Genomic DNA, 20,819 nt, shown 5'->3' on the forward strand with positions numbered 1-20,819 from the left:
ATGGCAAATGGAAGGGAAAAAAGTGGAAACTGACAGATTTTCTCTTCTTGGGCTCCAAAATCACTGTTGATGGGGACTACAGCCATGAAATTAGAAGACACTTGCTCTTTGGAAGGAAGGCTAGAGATCTAGACCACATATTAATAAGCAAACACATCAATTTCCCGACAAAAGTGTATAGTCAAAGCTGTTTTTTTTCCAGTAGTCATGCAGGAATGTGAAAGTTGGACGATAAAGAAGGTTGAATGCTGAAGAATGTATGCTTTTGAACTGTGGTGCTGGAAGACTTTCTCCTTCCCTTGGACAGGAAGGAGATCAAACCAGTCAATCCTAAGGGAAATCAACCCTGAATACTCATGGGAAGGGCTGATGCTAAAGCTGAAGCTCCAATACTTTGGCCACCTGATACGAAGAGCTGGTTCACTGGAAAACACCCTGATGCTGGGAAAGATTGAAGGCAAAAGGAGAAGAGGGTGGCAGTGGATAAGGTGGTTAAATAGCATCACTGACTCAATGGACTCGGATTTGAGGAAACTCTGGGAGACAGTGGAGGACGTGAAAGCCTGGCATGCTGCAATCCAAGGTGTTGCAAAGAGTCAGACACAACTTAGTGACTGAAACACAAGAACAATAATGTATAAGAAGAATTCTGCCTGTCAACTAAAAAGATGCACAATGTGAGAATGGAGAGTTTTATTTGGGGCAAAATGAAGACTGCAGCCCAGGAGACAGCACCTCAGATAGCTCTGAGAGACTGCTCCAAAGAAGCAGGGGAAAGGTAAGTATATATGTGATTTTGGTGAAGGGGGAGTACATGGAATCAAGCACTCATTTTACAAAAGGTTTTCTGCTAGTCACAAGGAGCTGATGTCACCATGATGGGATTTAGTGCTTTTCTAGATATAAAGCCATGCAAGGATTGGGATCATGAAATTAGTTCTTGAAAATATCTAACTATTTGAAGCCCTGTTCTACCAGTTTCCCTGGAGACAGTAACTCTGGGAGATGGTGAGGGACAGGGAGGCCTAGCATGCTGCAGTCCATGGGGTTGCAAAGGGTCAGACATGGCTTAGTGACTGAGCAACAACAACAAATTGTCACAGATGGATAGGATCTACTTTACTGGATAGCACAATACATCTAATCAATAGAGATACAGCCTTGCAGAAAGAAAGAAATCAGCTTCATAAAGCTTATTTCTCATTAGTTATAAATAGGAATTCAGTTTAAAAAAATAAAACAAAAGGCCTTCCAAGGAGGCCTTTTATCCTTATTCGAAACCGTGTGTGCACTAGGACCCAGAGGTCCCACAGAGACTGGATCAGACCTGCCTTTGAGTGTTTGAGTGTCTCCTGTGAAGACACGGGTCAGCAGTGGCCTGCCGTGGGGACAGGGGTTCTGGCTGCAGCAGATCGGGGTCCTGCAGTGTTACCCATCATAGAGCAGCCGAGCAGGTGACACACAAACTGCAGAACAATTATGCCAAAGAAATTCCCACACTGTTAAGAAAGTTCTAGGACCCACAACAGATTTCCAAACCTGGGGATCCGACAAAGGGATTGAGAACCCCCAGAGAATTTGACTTTGGAGGCCAATGGGATTTGATTACAGAACTTCCACAGGACTAGGGGTTCCCTGGTGGCTCAGATGGTAAAGCGTTTGCCCGCAGTGTGGGAGACCTGGGTTCGATCCCTGGGTTGGGAAGATCCCCTGGAGAAGGAAATGGCAACCCACTCCAGTACTCTAGCCTAGAAAATTCCATGGATGGAGGAACCTGGTGGGCTATAGTCCATGAGGTTGCAAAGAGTTGGAGACTACTGAGCAACTTCACTTTCACTTTTCACAGGACTGTGGAAACAGACTCTTGGAGGGCACAGATGGGACCTTGTGTACACCAGGAGCTGGGAGAGGGGAGCAGTGTTCCCACAGGAGACTGAGTCAGACTTGCCTGTGAGTGTCCAGGAGTCTCCAGTGGAGGCTTGGGTGGAAAGTGTGGCCTCAGGCCAAACAACAGGGAGGGAACACAGCCACACTCATCAACAGAAAATTGGATTAAAGATTTATTAAACATGTCCCTGCCCATCAGAACAAGATCCAGATTCCCTCTCAGTCAGTTTCTCCCATCAGGAAGCTTCCATAAGCCTTTTATCCTTATTCATAGAGGGCAGACAGAATGAAAACCACAATCACACAAAACTAACCACAATGATCACATGGACCACAACCTTCTCTAACTCAATGAAACTACTAGCCATGCCATGTAGGGCCACCCAAAACGGATGGGTCATGGTGGAGAGTTCTGACAAAATGTGGTCCACTGGAGAAGGGAATGGCAAACCACTTCAGTATTCTTGCCTTGAGAACCCCATGAACAGTATGAAAAGGCAAAAAGATATGACATTGAAAGATGAACTCCCCAGGTCGGTAGGTGCTCAATATGCTGCTGGAGAACAGTGGAGAAATAACTTCAGAAAGAACGAAGAGACAGAACCAAAATGAAAACAATGCTCAGGGGTGGATGTGACTGGTGATGGAAGTAAAGTTTGATGCTGTAAAGAGCAATATTGCATAGGAACCTGGAATGTTAGGTCCATGAATCAAGGTATATTGGAAGTGGTCAAGCAGATCGCAAGAGTTAACATTGACATTTTAGGAATCAGTGAACTAAAATGGACTGGAATGGGAGAATTTAATTCAGAGGACCATTATATCTACTACTGTGGGCAAGAATCCATTAGAAGAAATGGAGTACCCCCATAGTCAACAAAAGAGACCAGAATGAAGTACTTGGGTGCAATCTCAAAAACGAGAGAAAGAACTCTGTTCATTTTCAAAGCAAACCATTCAATACACAGTGATCCAAGTCTATGTCCCAAACAGTAATGCCAAAGAAGGTGAAGTTGAACAGCTCTATGATGACCTACAAGACCTTCTAGAAATAACAACAACAAAAAAAATGTCATTTTTCATCATAGGGGACTGGAATGCAAAAGTAGGGAGTCAAGAGATACCTCGAGTAACAGGCAAGTTTCTCCTTGGAGTACAAAATGAAGAAGGGCAAAGGCTAACAGAGTTTTGCCAAGAGAATGCACTGGTCATAGCATACACCCTCTTCCAACAACATAAGAGACGACTCTAACATGCACATCACCAGACGATCAGTACCAAAATCATATTGATTATATTCTTTGCAGCAGAAGATGGAAAAGCTCTATACTGTCAGCAAAAACAAGACTGGGAACTGACTGTGGCTCAGATCATGAACTCCTTATTGCAAAATTCAGACTTAAATTGAAGAAAGTAGGGAAAACCACTAGACCATTCAGGTATGACCTAAATCAAATCCCTTATGATTATACAGTGGAAGTGAAAAATAGATTCAAGGGATTAGATCTGATAGAGTGCTGAAGAACTATGGACAGAGGTTTGTGGCATTGTACAGGAAGCAGTGATCAAGAAAATCACCAAGAAAAAAAAAAATGCCAAAAGGCAAAATGGTTATCTGAGGAGGCCTTACAAATAGCTGAGAAAAGAAGAAAAGTGAAAGGCAAAGAATAAAAGCAAAGATATACCCATCTAAATGCAGAGTTCCAAAGAATAGCAAGGAGAGATAAGAAAGCCTTCCTCAGTGATCAATGCAAAGAAATAAGGAAAATAATAGAACAGAAAAGACTAGAGATCTCTTCAAGAAAATTAAGAGATACCAAGGGAACATTTCATGCAACAATAGGCACAATAAAGGACAGAAACGGTATGGACATAACAGAAGCAGAAGATATTAAGAAAAGTTGACAAGAGTACACAGAACTATACAAAATAGATCTTAATGACCCAGATAACCACAATGGTGTGATCACTCACCTATAGCCAGGCATCCATCCTGGAGTGCGAAGTCAAGTAGGCCTTCGGAAGCATCACTACAAACAAAGCTAGTGGAGGTGATGGATTTCCAGTTGAGCTATTTCAAATCCTAAAAGATAATGCTGTTAAAATGCTGCACTGAATATGCCAGCAAATTTGGAAAACTCAGCAGTGGTCACAGTACTAGAAAAAGTCAATAATCATTCCAATCTCAAAGAAAGGCAATGCCAAAGAATGTTCAAATTACCATACAATTGCACTCATCTCATATGCTAGCAAAGTGATGCTCAAAATTCTCTAACTGAGACTTCAACAGTACATGAACTGAGAGCTTTCATATGTTCAAGCTGGATTTAGAAAAGGCAGAGGAACCAGAGATCAAATTGCCAACATCTATTGGATCATAGAAAAAGCAAGAGAGTCCAGAAAAACATCTATGCTTTCTTCAGTACACCAAGAATTTGCCTGTGTGGATCACAGCAAACTGTGGAAAATTCTTCAAGAGTTGGGAATACCAGACCACCTGACATGCCTCCTGAGAAATCTGTATGCAGGTCAAGAAGTAACAGTTAGAATTTGACATGGAACAATGGATTGGTTCCAAATTGGGAAAGGAGTACATCAAAGCTGTATATTGTCACCCTGCTTATTTAACTTATATGCAGAGTATATCATGTGCAATGCTGGGCTGGATGAAGCACTAGCTGGAATCAAGATTTCCCAGAGAAATATCAATAACCTCAGATATGCAGATGACACCACCCTTAGAGCAGAAAGCGAAGCGGAACTGAAGAGCCTCTTGATGAAAGTGAAAGAGGAGAGTGAAAAAATTGTCTTAAAGCTTAACATTCAGAAAACTAAGATCATGGTATCTGGTCCCATCACTTCATGGCAAATAGATGGGGAAACAATGAAAAAAAATGTCAGACTTTATTTTGGAGGGGCTCCAAAATCACTGCAGATGGTGACTGCAGCCATGAAATTAAAAGACACTTGCTCCTTGGAAGGAAAGCTAAGACCAACCTAGACAGCATATTAAGAAGCAGAGACATTACTTTGCTGACAAAGGTCCATCTAGTCAAAGCTTTGGTTTTTCCAGTAGTCAGGTAGGGATGTGAGGGTTGGACCATAAAGAATGTTTAGCACCAAATAATTAATGCTTTTGAACTGTGGTGTTGTAGGAGACTCGAGAGTCCCTTGGACAGCAAGGTACCAATCAAGTCCATCCTAAAAGAAATCAGTCCTGAATATTCATTGGAAGACTGATGCTGAAGCTGAAGCTCCAATACTTTGGCCACCTGATGTGAAGAACCTACTCACTGGAAAGGACTCTGATGCTGGGAAAGATTAAAGGCAGGAAGAGAAGGGGACAATAGAGGATCAGATGGTTGGATGGCATCACCAACTCAATGGACATGAGTTTGAGCAATCTCCAGGTGTTGGTGATGGACAGGGAAGCCTGGTGTGCTGCAGTCCATGGGGTTGCAAAGAGTCAGACACTACTGAGCAACTGAACTGAACTGAAAAAATAAACAAACATACAATATAAGATATATTGTATTAACAAAAAATAATAAATAAAAAGGATAGAGATCATTTGAGGAGGAGTACTGAAGGGAGATATGAATGGAATGAAGTAAAATGCCACATGGCAATGTGATAAGAAAAGTTTCAGGTACATTTAAAGAATCTGGCAAGAGAAAAGGGGTTATTAAACTAGTACTCTGAGAAAAACATAAACTTCAACAGAGAAAGGCAATTTTTTAATCTGTATATATAAATACAATTTGAGGGTGTAAACATTCCACTAAAGAAATAATCTTAATGTAAAATGGTTAAAAGTAATACAATTTTAGATGCTGTCACAAAGGTACATCACTCTTGATATTAACACTTATCAGTTAAGAGTTTATTCATAAATCTCATTTTGTAAAGCTTACAATATCAAAAAAGCTTTGTGGAAGTCCTCTTGAAAATAATATGCAAAGAGTCTTGTACATTCTACTCAAAATTCCTGATAGTACAGATAAGGAGTCTGAGGCATCAAAATATTTCTGTATTTTCATCACTAGGCCCTTTGTCATCTAGCCCTGCTGCTTACTGCATGATGGCGCTATGTCTGGTGTCTCTAAGACATCAAATGTTAAGACGGGCACAAAATAAGACAGGCAAAGACACTACTTGAGGACAGAATTATCAATGTTTATTGTTAGTAAATTCATGGATGAATGGTAATAGGGTTAATTTTCACTTTCTTCAAATTTGAAACTCCCAGATTTCTTCATGGCAAGTTCACCTAGACATTGATACTTTAAGTTTGGAAAAAAGTGTTTTATTTTGTTGTGTCTATAATTAATTCAATATCAGTAGAGATTTGAGCAATTAATCATGCTTTTGAGAAAGGTACACTAGCAAATCAAATAATGTAGCTTCCAAAATACTACATGAACACAAATAATGTAGTTTCCAAAAAACTTTGGATTTCTAGTCTGAGAATCATGAGTCCAGCATACTGAGTAGTCAGAATTAAGTAAAAAGCTGTAACTGTAAAATTAGTAATTAAAGTATAGATAAGTTCAGTTCAGTTCAGTTCATTCGCTCAGTCGTGTCCGACTCTCTGCGACCCCATGAATTGCAGCACGCCAGGCCTCTCTGTCCATCACCAACTCCCGGAGTCTACCCAAACCCACGTTCATCGAGTCGGTGATGCCATCCAACCATCTCATCCTCTGTCGTCCACTTCTCCTCCCGCCCCCAATCCTACCCAGCATTAGGGTCTTTTCCAATGAGTCAACCCTTCGCATGAGGTGGCCAAAGTATTGGAGCTTCAGCTTCAACATCAGACCTTCCAATGAACACCCAGGATTGATCTCTTTTAGGATGGATTGGTTGGATCTCCTTGCCATCCAAGGGACTCTCAAGAGTCTGCTCCAACACCACAGTTCAAAAGCATCAATTCTGCGGCGCTCAGCTTTCTTCACCGTCCAACTCTCACATCCATACATGACCACTGGAAAAACCATAGCCTTGACTAGACGGACTTTTGTTGGCAAAGTAATGTCTCTGCTTTTAAACATGCTATCTAGGTTGGCCATAACCTTCCTTCCAAGGAGTAAGCGTCCCTTAACTTCATGGCTGCAGTCACCATCAGCAGTGATTCTGGAGCCCAAAAAAGTAAAGTCTGACATTGTTTCCACTGTTTCCCCATCTATTTCCCATGGAGTGATGGGACCAGATGCCATGATCTTAGTTTTCTGAACGTTGAGCTTTAAGCCAACTTTTTCACTCTCCTCCTTCACCTTCATCAAGAGGCTCTTTAGTTCTTCTTCACTTTCTGCCATAAGGGTGGTGTCATCCGCATATCTGAGGTTATTGATATTTCTCCCGGCAATCTTGATTCCAGCTTGTGTTTCTTCCAGCCCAGCGTTTCTCATGATGTACTCTGCATATAAGTTAAATAAGCAGGGTGAAAATAGACAGCCTTGACGTACTCCTTTTCCTATTTGGAACCAGTCTGTTGTTCCACGTCCAGTTCTAACTGTTGCTTCCTGACCTGCATACAGGTTTCTCAAGAGACAGGTCAGATGGTCTGGTATTCCCATCTCTTTCAGAATTTTCCACAGTTTATTGTGATCCACACAGTCAAAGGCTTTGGCATAGTCAATAAAGCAGAAATAGATGTTTTTCTGGAACTCTCTTGCTTTTTCGATGATCCAGCGATAAGACAAGTGCTCAAATGCATTAAATAATACGGATTTTTCAAAAACGTTTTCCTTAATGAATAGTTTTACTATTTATAACCCAAAATTTTTGTAATGTTAAATGATATATTTTAAAACATAGCAAAACACTTCTTTCTGTTCTTCAGTTAGAATAAACATTGCTTTTTCTGTGTTCTATGTTCCTTAGGTTCTTGATCCGTCCCAGTACAGCAGTAATATTTTTAAAATGTCAAATGAAAGCTAACTTTTCATTTGACCTTCTTATAAAATAAGTAGAAGATGTGAAAAATGTCAAATTGGTAACTTCTATTTTCTATTCTATTTGAAAAATACTCAGAAATGATTGTACAAGAAGTTCTCAAGGCCTTGCGTTACTCATATGTGTTCTCTTGATCCTGAATCTCCCAAAGCAATGAAATGTATTTTTGATGCTTTAATATCCACTAATACCTTGGTGAATACTCTAAAAATATTCCTTTTTAGGGAAATAATTCATTCTTTGAGTTTGTAAGTACTACAAAAATATGCTTAACACACTATATAACTACTGTATTTCTCTGTAGAGAATGTAAATTCCTTGGAAATATACATTCCTTGACAAATATAAATTCCTTGAATATAAGAAGGCTGTCTTGCTCATTTTATTGTTCCAGATTCTAGTATATAAGAGATTTTCAGTAAATATAATTATTTGACTGAATATGAAGTTACCAATGCAATCTATGACTTTGTTCATGTCCTTTTTTGTTCACAACCTTGTATTGCTTCCACTGACCAAAACTATTTCCAACATTTTTAAAGAAAACAATATATCATCTTAGAAAATGTTAGGGAGGCATCCCCACACTTCAATTTAAAAACACTGGAAACAATGGGAATATCAAGAAAGTTATTATGGGCTTACTATAGTTTTCCACATCTTCTTCCACATAACCACTTTACTGCAGAAATCTCTGCCTATCAAACTAACTGTACTCTTACCTGAACCTGCCTTGTATTCTTCTGAATGTTATTGCCTCTCCTGTACCAGTCCTGCCTTAGGCTTTCTCCCTCTGTTCCCTTCTCTGCTAATTCTCCTTCAAAAAACTATATGAAAGAAAGAAACTTGAATCACAAACAAGGGGTCTTACTGGAATTAAACCATCTGGTTTCCATGTGACTCTAGCCAAGCCATGTTACCACTTTGATTTCTTACTGGTAAAAATTGGAGCAAATCAGTTAAAAGGGTTGCTGGAAAACTTAAAAGGGGCTCATGCTGGTTTCAGTACATATTAAGAATATGTATTCTTCTTCCATCATTCAGCCTTATTTTTGTCAGTGAAAAGATATGGAGGAAATACCAGACCTTTAAAGCCCATAATGTTTTTATGAACAATTGAGAGAAAAAATTAAAGTGACATGAAAAGTTTTGTTAAGTTTCAGTCTCTTCTATGAAGGTTTCCTGACCATCCCAGTCATAAATAAAAGTTTACCTTCCTGTAGAATATGTTGGCTGCATATGCATTTCCAAACATAAATCCATGAATTTATATGCATTTTTATCATAACATTTAGGATCCTTGGATTTCAAATGACAACAGTGTACTCAGTCTGACTTAGTAAAAATGAATCCAAAACTAGAGGGGAAGGGTTAGAAATGTACCAGAAGGGTCTCGAGATAGATATATATATGTATATGCTAACTATAAAGCATTGGTGGCTGAACTTATTAGAAGAGAATTTATCAGAGTGAAGCAGATTCCTCAGGAGATATCATTTATAATAATATAAATTAAATTATAAGAGGGATGCATGCATGCATGCATGCTAAGCCACTTCAGTCGTGTGTGACTCTGTGTGACCCCATAAACGGCAGCCTACCAGGCTCCTCCGTCCAAGGGATTCTCCAGGCAAGAACACTGGAGTGAGGGGTAGTCCTTTCTTTAATTTTGTGTACAAAGCTGCAACTTTTAAAATCATTCAATTTAAATACCCTGTTCATTGAATTATTGCCAGAAACATACTTCCATATATTTGTCAGGAATGTTTATGTAAGATTCCAAGGTCTTCTATGAGCTAGCTGGAAGGGAAAATTTCTTAACAGGAAACATCCTTGCTGCTCAATTCTGTGGAAAGCCCCTTCTTTAAGTTGCTCCTTTCTCAATTTATCAACACCCAATTTACTTTTCTAAAAAGTAGACATATATTGAAAATATATACATGATAATCCAATTACAGCACAAGGCATTTTTACTGAGCCTGTACATATATGACTAAAGTCACATTTGCTTGTAATCAAACATACATCAGTAACATGCCAGATTCAGATTACATCTAGAATAAATTCCTTCAGCCTAGTGAAATACAGAAGTCTGATAAGATAATCCCACTCCAAAGTGGTTGGTACACATAGATTTCCCTTTCCTTGAGGCTTTAGTTCCTGGTCAACTATGGATAAGGAATCATGCTATGTGAGATAAAAACATACCCACACAAAAGAAAAAACAGAAAGCTTCTGGCACAGTCCCTTATAAATTTGTTCTTTCCATTCACACATTTTTTGTGTGTGTGTAGTAATTCATCATAGTATTCCTCTATACAATTTTCACTATATTTAATATAATAAATATCAATGCAGAAAAGTAAGCTCTGTATCTCAGATCTAGTTTGATGTTGAATGGAGTTAAGAAATGAACATGAATCCCTATATATTACCTATCTGTTAAACTCTGAAATATGAGCTTTTCCAAAAGATATAAATCATAAAATAAATCATCTTTTATGCAAAGCCTATATTACTATAGAATACCTTGAACCTTCTTATAAGTGGGAAAAAAGATTACAAGTAATGGTTAAAGAAAAAAAACTTACAGTGACGGGTTTATGGAAGTTTCAGAGAAAGGTTCTTGTAATGTTTCAGTCTGAAAGTCACTTATAATCCCCATGGCAACAACCCTTTACTAATTCTGTTCATATTTCTATGGAAGTGAAACTGATTTTAAATATTTCTGCTAAATCAGGTTTTACTGTACAAACAGGGCTAACATTTAATTTTAGAATCACTAGTATTTAAGTTACACATACACATGTAGGAATAAGAAACAATGTATTATAACTTTCAAATTTTGTACATTTAGATCATTTCAGTTTTTTTCTGTCATATAACATAGAAAGGATCTCTTAAAAAGCTGATTTGACAGAATACTTTTAAGCAAAAAAAATTATTAAAGTTCAAAAGAAAATTCTGTTTAGGAAGTTTTATCAATACTATATATCATATACTTTCTATGTTCTAGGCAGTATTCTAACCTCTTTCAAATATTAATTTATTATTATTGCACTCATATAAGCATTATAGAAATATTAATATATTTACTATTCCTGTTTCACAAATGTTGAGACACAAAATCACTGGCTTCAAATAAAAATATAGGGAACAAAGACAAAAATTCAATAATGACCACTGAAGACTAAAGAAACTTTGTAATTCCACCTTCATCTCCATTATCTTTGTGTATTCCATCCTTCATAGGTATGATGACTCTTCAATGAATTATTCCTCTGTTATTGACCATGTCTGCTCATCTCTTCATATTTTCTGTTCAATATTCAATCAATAATAACAATATTTGTTCAAAAATTACAATTGAGAAATCAAACTTGCTACCAAGAACCCAGGAACAATATCCTAAGAAAAAAACATAAAATTTGGATCATTTGCTGTTTTGTAATATATATTATTATTACTTCTCAAATAAAATAGTATTAATATTTATCAGTTTATTAGATGATTACTCTTTAAAACTTGACGTTCTTGTTTTCTAGTGGTTTCTATAAATAATTGCAAGGAAATAGTAAGTATTTTGTTTTCCATTCATTTAATTTACTGGGGAAAATAGTAAATTCTGGCCGAGGCTTTTTGACAAGAGTGGCAAGTTGAAACTACTCAGCAATTAAAGTACATATTGAAATATAGAAAAAGTAAAACGTTTCAAAAGCATAATGAAGAAACACTGTTAAAGTAAAGAAGGAAATGTCTACCAGCTGTGATTACAATAGGTATGATATGTGCCTCAGTTAACTTGCCAGTTTAATTGAAATTGGACATCTAGGATCATTTCTGTCAACTGAAAAAATCTCCAAGAACAGTTCACCAGAGTTGAGCCCAAACCACTGACAAAAGTTCCTATGAAAATACAGTAAATGCAGTTTCATGGAGTAAATTGATATTGTTAGATTACATACATTTCAAGGTTTTTAAGTGTAATTAATTCATCTACTATTTAGTAGGTAATCTATTACTTAATAATTAATGAAGGTGGTAAACACCAGTTTTAGGTGCAATAATCATTTGCCACTCTAATGAAAAGTCATTGAATTTTATAAGGTCTTTTTGAAAAAAATAAGAATCGAGGCCAAATAGGGAAGCTTTGGGGGAAAATGACTCATGTTCACTGGGTTAAGGTAGATGTTAGTATATTTTCACAGTATAATAATTGTAATGGTATTGAAAGATGTATTCATTTTTAAGTAGTGCAAAAAATGATCACTAAAAAGCCAAATAAAAGCCAAATACAAGAGATTAGAAATGGTATACATCCATGTGTACAAAATGTCCAGAAAAAAAAAAAGTTAATTTAGTGGTTGTCTTGGGGCAAAGTTGGAGAGATAGAGATGAACAGTAAACAGGCACAAGGGCTCTTCACTGGGACTAAAATGTTCCCAAACTGACAGTGATAGCTGCACAACTTGCTAAATTTACTAAAAATTGTGGAATTGAACACTTAAAATGAATCAATGATATCTAAAATATACCTCAAAAAAGTTGTAAAAAAATGCTAACTTTTAAAAGATAATGACACTGATGTGGTTTACTACTTAAACTAGTGGCCTGCTGTAAAGTTGAAACAAGTGTTCTGAATACATTACTTATAGTCTATGAAACTCAGTTTTCTCATCAATGAAATGAGGATAAGAACAACTTTACTCTGGTGATTTTGAGGGCTAAAAAAATAAATCCATGTCAAATTTAGTGCTTAATAATTACTAGGTATAGTAGTTCTGATACTGATGTGAATTCACCAAAACCAAAGAGAAATTTTAACTGGAGGGGAACAAAACATCTGTCCTTAATGGACTAGTAGAGAATGGTAGTCAGAGAATAAAATTGTTTGCATTGATTAGAATTCTCATACAGAATACCTTACCACTCAGAGATGAGAGAAAACTCTCATCTAAGATTCTGGCCAAACAGCCACAAAAAAGAAAAAAGAAGAAAGGAAGAAAGAGAGAAAGAAAGGGAGAAAGAAGTGAGATAGAACGGAAGGAAAGAAGACTTACTAATTCACCAAATTTGACATATCTTTGATCTTGAATTAAAGAAAAATAAAAATGATGAAAATGTAGTGTGCAAAGTATCTCTGCATATAGTAAAATGTTATATATAACTAACATTTAAAATTTTGTGCATATTTTCAAAGAATTATGGGCAAATACATTTTGATGTATGCTTATGTAAGGTTTCATTTCATTGTCTTTAAAATATTTTTGTCTCTTTTCAAATCAGTCTTGATTCCTGGGATGAGTGGTGAAGTAAAGTGAAGCGAAAGTCACTCAGTCTTGTCTGACTCCTTACAACCCAATGGACCATACTGTCCATGGAATTCTCCAGGTTGAATACTGGAGTGGGTAGCCTTTCCTTTCTCCAGGGGCTCTTCCAACCCAGGAATCCAACCCAAGTCTCCTGCATTGCAGACGGGTTCTTTACCAACTGAACTATCAGAGAAGCCCTGATAAGTGGTAGAGATTAAAAAAAAAATCCTGGCTGAACCATATAGGAGCTGTGTGACCTTGAAAAAGGCTCAACAGTGAGCTTTAATTTTCTCAGAAACAGGATAGAAATCAAACTTATAACATTTTTGTGGTATTCAAACATACTATCTTATGTGAAATTAATTTATAAATTTATATGGCTACTGGCAAAAAAATTAATGTTTTATTATTCTCTTTGTAAGAAGAAAGGGCACATCAGGCAAAGTTTGTTGGAAACATAAGGGTGAACAGGAAATTACACATTTGTAATGTCACTTCACAAGGATTATCTGTGTAGATGACAGCAGCAAAAGGACAATAGATAAACTAAATAAAAAGGAAATCAAACAACAAATACTGAGAACTGCATACATCAAAGAGTTTAAATTTAAAGCTGCTCTATTTGGCTGGCCCTATTTATTTGCATGTCCACTAACACCATCAATTATATATGTGATGGAGAGCATTTCATTAAAGTGATCAATATATTTCTTCCTATGGCAAAATGTATGTCTTAATGGGTTATTTTATACTGTACACGATAAGGAAGCAAAAATATTTCTAGGTTTTAACCTTTATCATAGGAGGAAGTGGTTCCAAAGAGAGTTCATTTTCTAAGAAAAAAAAAGCTAGTGCTGAAAAAAGAGTATCGAATTCCTTTCACTTGAAATACTTCAAAACTATTTTCAAAGAATATTTAGTAGGAGTTGCATAAAGAGTCAAATAATTTATATAAATTTGGTTATCACCCAGAGCCACAGGCCCCTGGGAGATTTCATAGATGGGCTTCACATAGTTTATAGAAACTTTGAACAATTTGTAATGCTTAAAAAATATATGTGAATATAAGAATTTTTCTGCAGTGTGCATTTATAGTGTTGAAATAACGGTCAAAAGAGTTCCAAGTAAAAATGTTTAAGCACTGTTGGTTTTGAAATAAAATGTTTAAAGTAACAAATTTATTTCTAACCATTTATATGCTTAAGGCTTTTGCACATTTCCAAAATGATTAAAATAAGTAATCACCAAAAGGCATAATATTACATGCATGCATTTAATACATACATTTAAGAATAGCCTCTCAAATGTACCAATTAACAGTTATGATTTATGAATGGATTAATTCTACCACTGTTAATTTTCTATGTAAGGCAAGAGGTAATAATGCAAAGAAAGTCACAAACAATTGTCAAAACAAAATTTTGCCAGTATTTATTGTTTTCAACATTTTAAAAATAAATACTATTTCTAATACTTAATTTTATTATTAAATATATATTTATACTTAAAGTGGCAAATAGTAACTTTTCTGGGCTGTAAGAACATTGCATTTATACATCAAATATTATTTGTATAACAAAGTCACAAAAATTTCAGTTGTTGTTTTTGCCATTGTATACTGAACACACTTTTTACTATTTTGCAAAAAAGTATGTAAATAAAAATAAACAAAATAAAATAATAAAATAAACCATAACATGCACCTTACCGTATAATAAGATTAACTAACATTTTATTTAAAAATATTTAAATCATAATTACTTATATACATTAAAAAAAACAACTCCATCATCAGTCTTTGGTCATTCATTTATCCATGAAGTATTTGTGTCTGGTACAAACCAGGAATTTTGCCAGAATTATTTTGAATTTTCAGTATGTTATTAAACCCCATTAGGTGTACAAAACTTCCAGTTTTACCCCCTCCACCCCAAAGAAACACAGTCATCTTACAGATCTTCTGTGCAAAAGAATGTAGTACAGCATGAGAAACACATCAAATTATGTGTAAAGATCCCACTTGGTGAAAATAATCATCATAATATAGGTGAGCAAAAAATATTTATTAAATAAATGATGTGTATAATTGTTTTTCCCCGATACAGTTCTTTTAAAGTAATCTAAAATAAAATAGTGATTTATTTACACTAATTGGGGAAAAGACCCTGATGCTGGGAAAGACTGAAGGCAGGAGGAGAAGGGGACGACAGAGGACGAGATGGTTGGATGGCATCATTGACTCAATGGACATGAGTTTAAGTAAACTCTAGGAGATGGTGAAGGACAGGGAAATCTGGCATGCTGTAGTTCATGGAGTCACAAAGAGTAGGACACAACTGAGTGACTGAATAACAACAACAATTGGGGAATCCTGAATTTTTTATATGTTCATGAGTAAACGGTTACTTGTGCATTTTCAAAACCTTAGTGTTGTGCTCTGCTAAACGAAATATGTTTAAATGTTAAAAGCAGCTATATCAAAAATAATGACCCTAGTCTATGATACTTAGGTTGATAAAAATATTAATTAATCATAATAATTCTAAAGACTCCACCTATTCAAAACTTTAAAATAGAAAATTGATTTTATATATATATATATATATATTCTGATTATATAATAGATAACTACTTATATTTAATAAATAACAAAAAATAAATTTTTACAGTGCAGAGAATTGTTTCAGTAATTTTCCATATAAATATATGTATATAAATATTCTTCTATTTACTCATGCATGTAGTTTACAAGATATTTATATTATATAAATAAACATATGACCAAATACCAATATAGAGATGCATCTCTGAGATTAGGCACTTTATTTCTAGTCACCAAAAACAAAATTAAAAGTATAGACTAAATTAGTTGGAGCTTCCTTTTCTCTCTCCAGTTCTTCTGTTAAAAGTCACTCGCTTTTTCAAAAATTTGACTAATAATACTTGATATTCCACATTAATATCAGAATGCATTTTGAAGGGAAAGTAAGTGGTGAAAATTATTTGTATTTATTTTGTTAATATGTTTTAATGTTTTAACAAAATAAGCATTATTTTTGAATAAAAATATGGCAAAATCTGGAAGGAATTATATCTCAGGAAAAAATATGAAAGAGGAAAGGAATGGATAGAAATTCTGGAGAGCACTGAAACAGAAAACAATTTCAAAGACCTAATCAAATGGGAAAATACATATTTGGAATCACTTTTTCCTTCTTATATGGAAAAAACATCTTGCTATTCCTGTTTGTTTAATATTTAACTAAGATACCCACAAGCCATTTGCCCAGCTTCTGATGATTCTAAGATGTGATTACTTTGGTATTCAAAATACTTTTCATTACATGGATGGAAAGTAAATTTAAAAAGCATTCTGTTATGTGTGTAGAATGAAAATGCCAATGCAAGCTAAAAATATTTTCATTTAATTATATTTGTTGAATGGACCTGAGTGAATTTACGTTTTTAAGGGAAAAACATCTGCAAAAACAAAATAAAATACAAAATCTGATAAAATGGTCAAAATGAACTAAATCTCTCTGAGTTAAAGATAACTTTAAGATCGAGAGTAATTTTGTAACATTCCTTCTGCATTTATGATTAGTAAGTTTTCATCTTGGCTAATTCAAATGAATATCATGGAATAAATGGAATCTTTTCATTTGAAAACTATTTGGACCTTTTAATGATATCAATTTTTGCTTGTTTTTAATAAATATAGAAATAATCAGTTTGTGACTGAGAGAATTATTTGTGATAAAATTTAATTCAACTCTCTACTTCTTATAGTTGTAAATCTAAACATAAAAACACAGCAAATGTATATTTATCCCTCCACAGCAATACAGAGTACATGTTTTTCTCTGTGCAAGTAGCCAAGTGGCTGGATTCCAACATGCTTCAGAGTGATATTAAAAACTGTGGTAATATAGGGATTGCCTCAGAATCTGATTTTTCTTAGCAAAATAAGCGAGTCTATCTCTCAGTGGACTAACCTGAACAAAACATGGATATTTATATTTACTGTACTTGAGAGTCCAACCTTACATGTTAATTGAATGTCAAACAGCAATGTATGCCAAACTTTTTTCTTAAATATCTATGTAACTTCGGTAAATGGAGCGTAAAAAAGGTTTGATTGCCAGATCTGCATATATTTTCTTCACATTACCTCCTTGCAACTGCTTCTCTGCAGCCTAGAACACTCTGTTAAGTGTAAATTGCTTGATATTCCAGTGTTGGAAAGTGGACATAGTGAGTAACTAGGGTTTTGAGGGGAAAGTTCACCTGGTGTCTTTTAGCCAGGTTTCACAGGTGTGAGCAAATCATCACTTAGGTAAACAGCCACAGGATTAAACAAGAGATCTTCACCACACTGCGTATGTTTTAACTTATCATTTATCAGTAAGATTAAGTTTCATGCATGCTCACTCGTTTCAGTTGTGTCGACTCTGTGTGCAAGTCTATGAACTGTAACCTGCCAGGCTCCTCGGTCCATGGGATTCTCCAAGCAAGAATACTGGAGTGGGTTGCCATGCCCTCCTCCAGGGAATCTTCCCCACCCAGGGATTGAACCTGTGGAGTCCCCAGTGTCTTCTGCATCGCAGTCAGAGTCTTTATCACTGAGCCACCAGGGAAGCCCCCAGATTAAGTCGAGGGACTCTTTATCAGAAAATCAGAGAACAATTTCAGAAAATTTTCACAAACAAATTCAACACCAAATCTCAATATTGTAGAAAACAATTTCTAAACTTTATTGTGAATTTTAAGGTACATTTAGTAAAGGATGTTTTCCTTAATATAATTAAGCAAAATAACTGGGAAAGAAATGCACATATTACTTTTTTAAAGCAAGGATAAGTACAGACTTTTGAGGCCACAATATACACAATTATATGAGTGCAATAAACTTCCAAATACATTAGGTATATATCTGTTTAAATAAATAGTAGAATACTTGATTCGACATATGTGAGAGTCATATTGATTACACCAAAAAACTTTTACAAGATATAGTGAAAAATGGAATGTTATACATTTTGATATACAACTTTTTAAATACTTTATATATGCATTACTTAATTCAAATTGTAGTGTACAAAAGTCCATTTTAATAAGGACAAGTTTTGTGTTAACACTGTTCAGCAAATATAGATATTAAGATGCATCCCTATACATATTACTAAATTCCCATTCAACATAAATCACTAGCACGGGAAGAAAAAAATCTACCATTTATTAACAATAATCATTTTATTAATAATCAAAATAACACACTGAAACATTATTTTGGTTATTTAAAATCTAAACTATATCAGCTAATTCTTGAGCCAATTTTTTTGTGTGTATATAAAAACTTAAATTGAAATCACAATAGGAAGAGATTGCTACACTGAATTTCTTTATCTATTCTTCACTCTAATTATTTGAAATAGTACCTTGAATTATCAGTTTTTCATTGAGAAATTTTTCCCTATAATTTTTTAATAACAATGCTTTGTGTAGTGCAATGAATCTTAAGAGTTTATTTCATGAAGTAGTAATAGAATATACTGCACTGTGAATACTACCTACAGAATAATGGTATCACTATTTCTGGTGACTTCATGTGTTTACACTTCTAATTATTCATATATCGTAGCACAATAAGGGAGATTATTTTAAGCCACATTTTGCCATATTTAGCCTACAGTTACATATGAAAATTTGTTTGGATTATGTAAAAATGTGGCTATTTTGCAGAAGTAAAACTGAATATAAATACCAGGGTAGTTGCTATTTTTTAATTGAAAACAAATGTTTTATTTTCTATAAGGTTCCTTTAATAATAAAAGACAGAACAGAAAAAGAATTAAGCATATCCACTTATCTTAGAATAGTGAAGTGGGGAGAAGGACAAGGCAATGATCATTCTCTAAAAATTACATGGGCAATAATAATTGAAAGATGCATTTGCATTTAAATAATGAACAATGTGCTTATTTGACTATGTCTATAGAAGCTGCCTAGTAATATTAGAATACAAGCATAGAATGATTAGGAGCATATTATCATTTTCTTTTTACATTTCAACTATAAAAGCAATATAAAGAAACCTGTCGGCTGTGAACTGATATTGCATTTTATATTATTAGAATATTAGGATACTAGCATATGTAAAAACAAGCAAAACATGTTAAATCTCCTAAACCTCCCCAGTACCAATTGCCCACCATTTTAATGGAGCAGCACCACATGTCAAGCACCCAGTCAATCTCTGTAACTCATCAAGTTGCCTTTTATTGGTCAGAATGAAAAGCATAGACATTTTCTGTCAAAAGTCAGTTGATAATAGGGAGGCTATTTAGAGGACACACAGACATGCAGACTTAATTCACTTTTAGTGAATCCATAATCATATAAGGCATGAATTTTGCCTTACTAACTATGGCACCTTATTTTTCCGTCAGAGAGAAATATCATCAGAGTTATCAATTCATTTATTTCAGGAAGAAATGTGATCACTTTTGAGTAGGGGTATTACTTCTGTCCATATTTACATTAGGGTGTGTGTGTGTGTGTTTAAGTGTTCAGGGTAGTAAAAGAGTAAATATAATTCAAGCAACATGTGATTGCCAAAGAGTAATCTTATTTCTTGCCCTGTAAAATGAACAGGGTTTAATTAAGCAAATTGCTATGTCTTCTCAACACTCTGTGCCTTAAAACCTTGGCAGGAGCAAAGCAATGGTTTAACTATAAAGTATGTGGAGGTACACACTCAGTGAAGACAGTTCCAGGCTCTTGACTACTCTCTCAGAATCTAAGAAACTAAATAACAGAACTTGAAATATTCTTTCTTAACTTTTTGAAGTTAAGTGAATATAAACAAGGTTTAAACTGGGTAACAAATTTATTGAAAGCTGAAAGACAATCATCTCATTTTATCTACATCTAGAACCCCATCATTATGGTTAATATTCTTCTCATTCTTGTTGTTTAGTCACTGAGCCCTGTCGGACTCTTTTGCAACCCATGGACTGTAGCCCACCAGACTCCTCTCTCCATGGGATTTCCCAGGCAAGAATACTTGAGCGGGTTGCCATTTCCTACTCCAGGCAGTTAGTTCTCTTGACTCAGGATTTGAACCTGCCTCTCTTGCATTTCCTACAGTAACAGGCAGATTCTTTACTACTGAGCCACCAAGGAAGTCCAAATATACTTTATAATTCTATTGTAATACCATTCTGTATATCAGACTCATCTACAGTCACCTCAAATACAGTATGATTAACAAGTATGTGATTTCTCTTTTTCAAATGATCATCTTAAAGTTGGCATATTGCTGATCCTTTTGGTTTTAATATTATTATTTTAAGAGAGAATACTTCTTAAAAAGTTTTTAAAAATACTATGAATTACTAGAATTCATTGCCTAAATGAGTGAATCTGTAAAAGTAATATTGAGTAAGTCATCTCCATTTTGCTCTGGTTCACATATGCCAATCGATGCACAGTATTCAAATATATTTTGTCATTAAAAAATAGAATGCACACAATTAAGGTAAATAAATCCTATTTTTCTGAATAGACATCTCAAAAAAATCACATTGTAAAAAATCTAAAATAAGTAGCCACATCTGAAATCTATGTAAAAATGTATTCAAGAGCTTGACAAATTAGTCTCAA

At 35.0% G+C, this 20,819-nt stretch overlaps 1 protein-coding gene across 2 annotated transcripts in view; it reads right to left on the reverse strand.

The window, feature by feature from the left end:
- PCDH9 (protocadherin 9) overlaps nucleotides 1-20,819 on the reverse strand; it is a 1,072,888-nt gene that overhangs the window by 1,025,239 nt on the left and 26,830 nt on the right. The window lies entirely within an intron of this gene.

The sequence above is a fragment of the Giraffa tippelskirchi genome, chromosome 12, assembly GCF_054371585.1.
Source record: "Giraffa tippelskirchi isolate mGirTip1 chromosome 12, T2T-mGirTip1v1.2.pri, whole genome shotgun sequence".
Classification (NCBI taxonomy): Eukaryota; Metazoa; Chordata; class Mammalia; order Artiodactyla; family Giraffidae; genus Giraffa; species Giraffa tippelskirchi.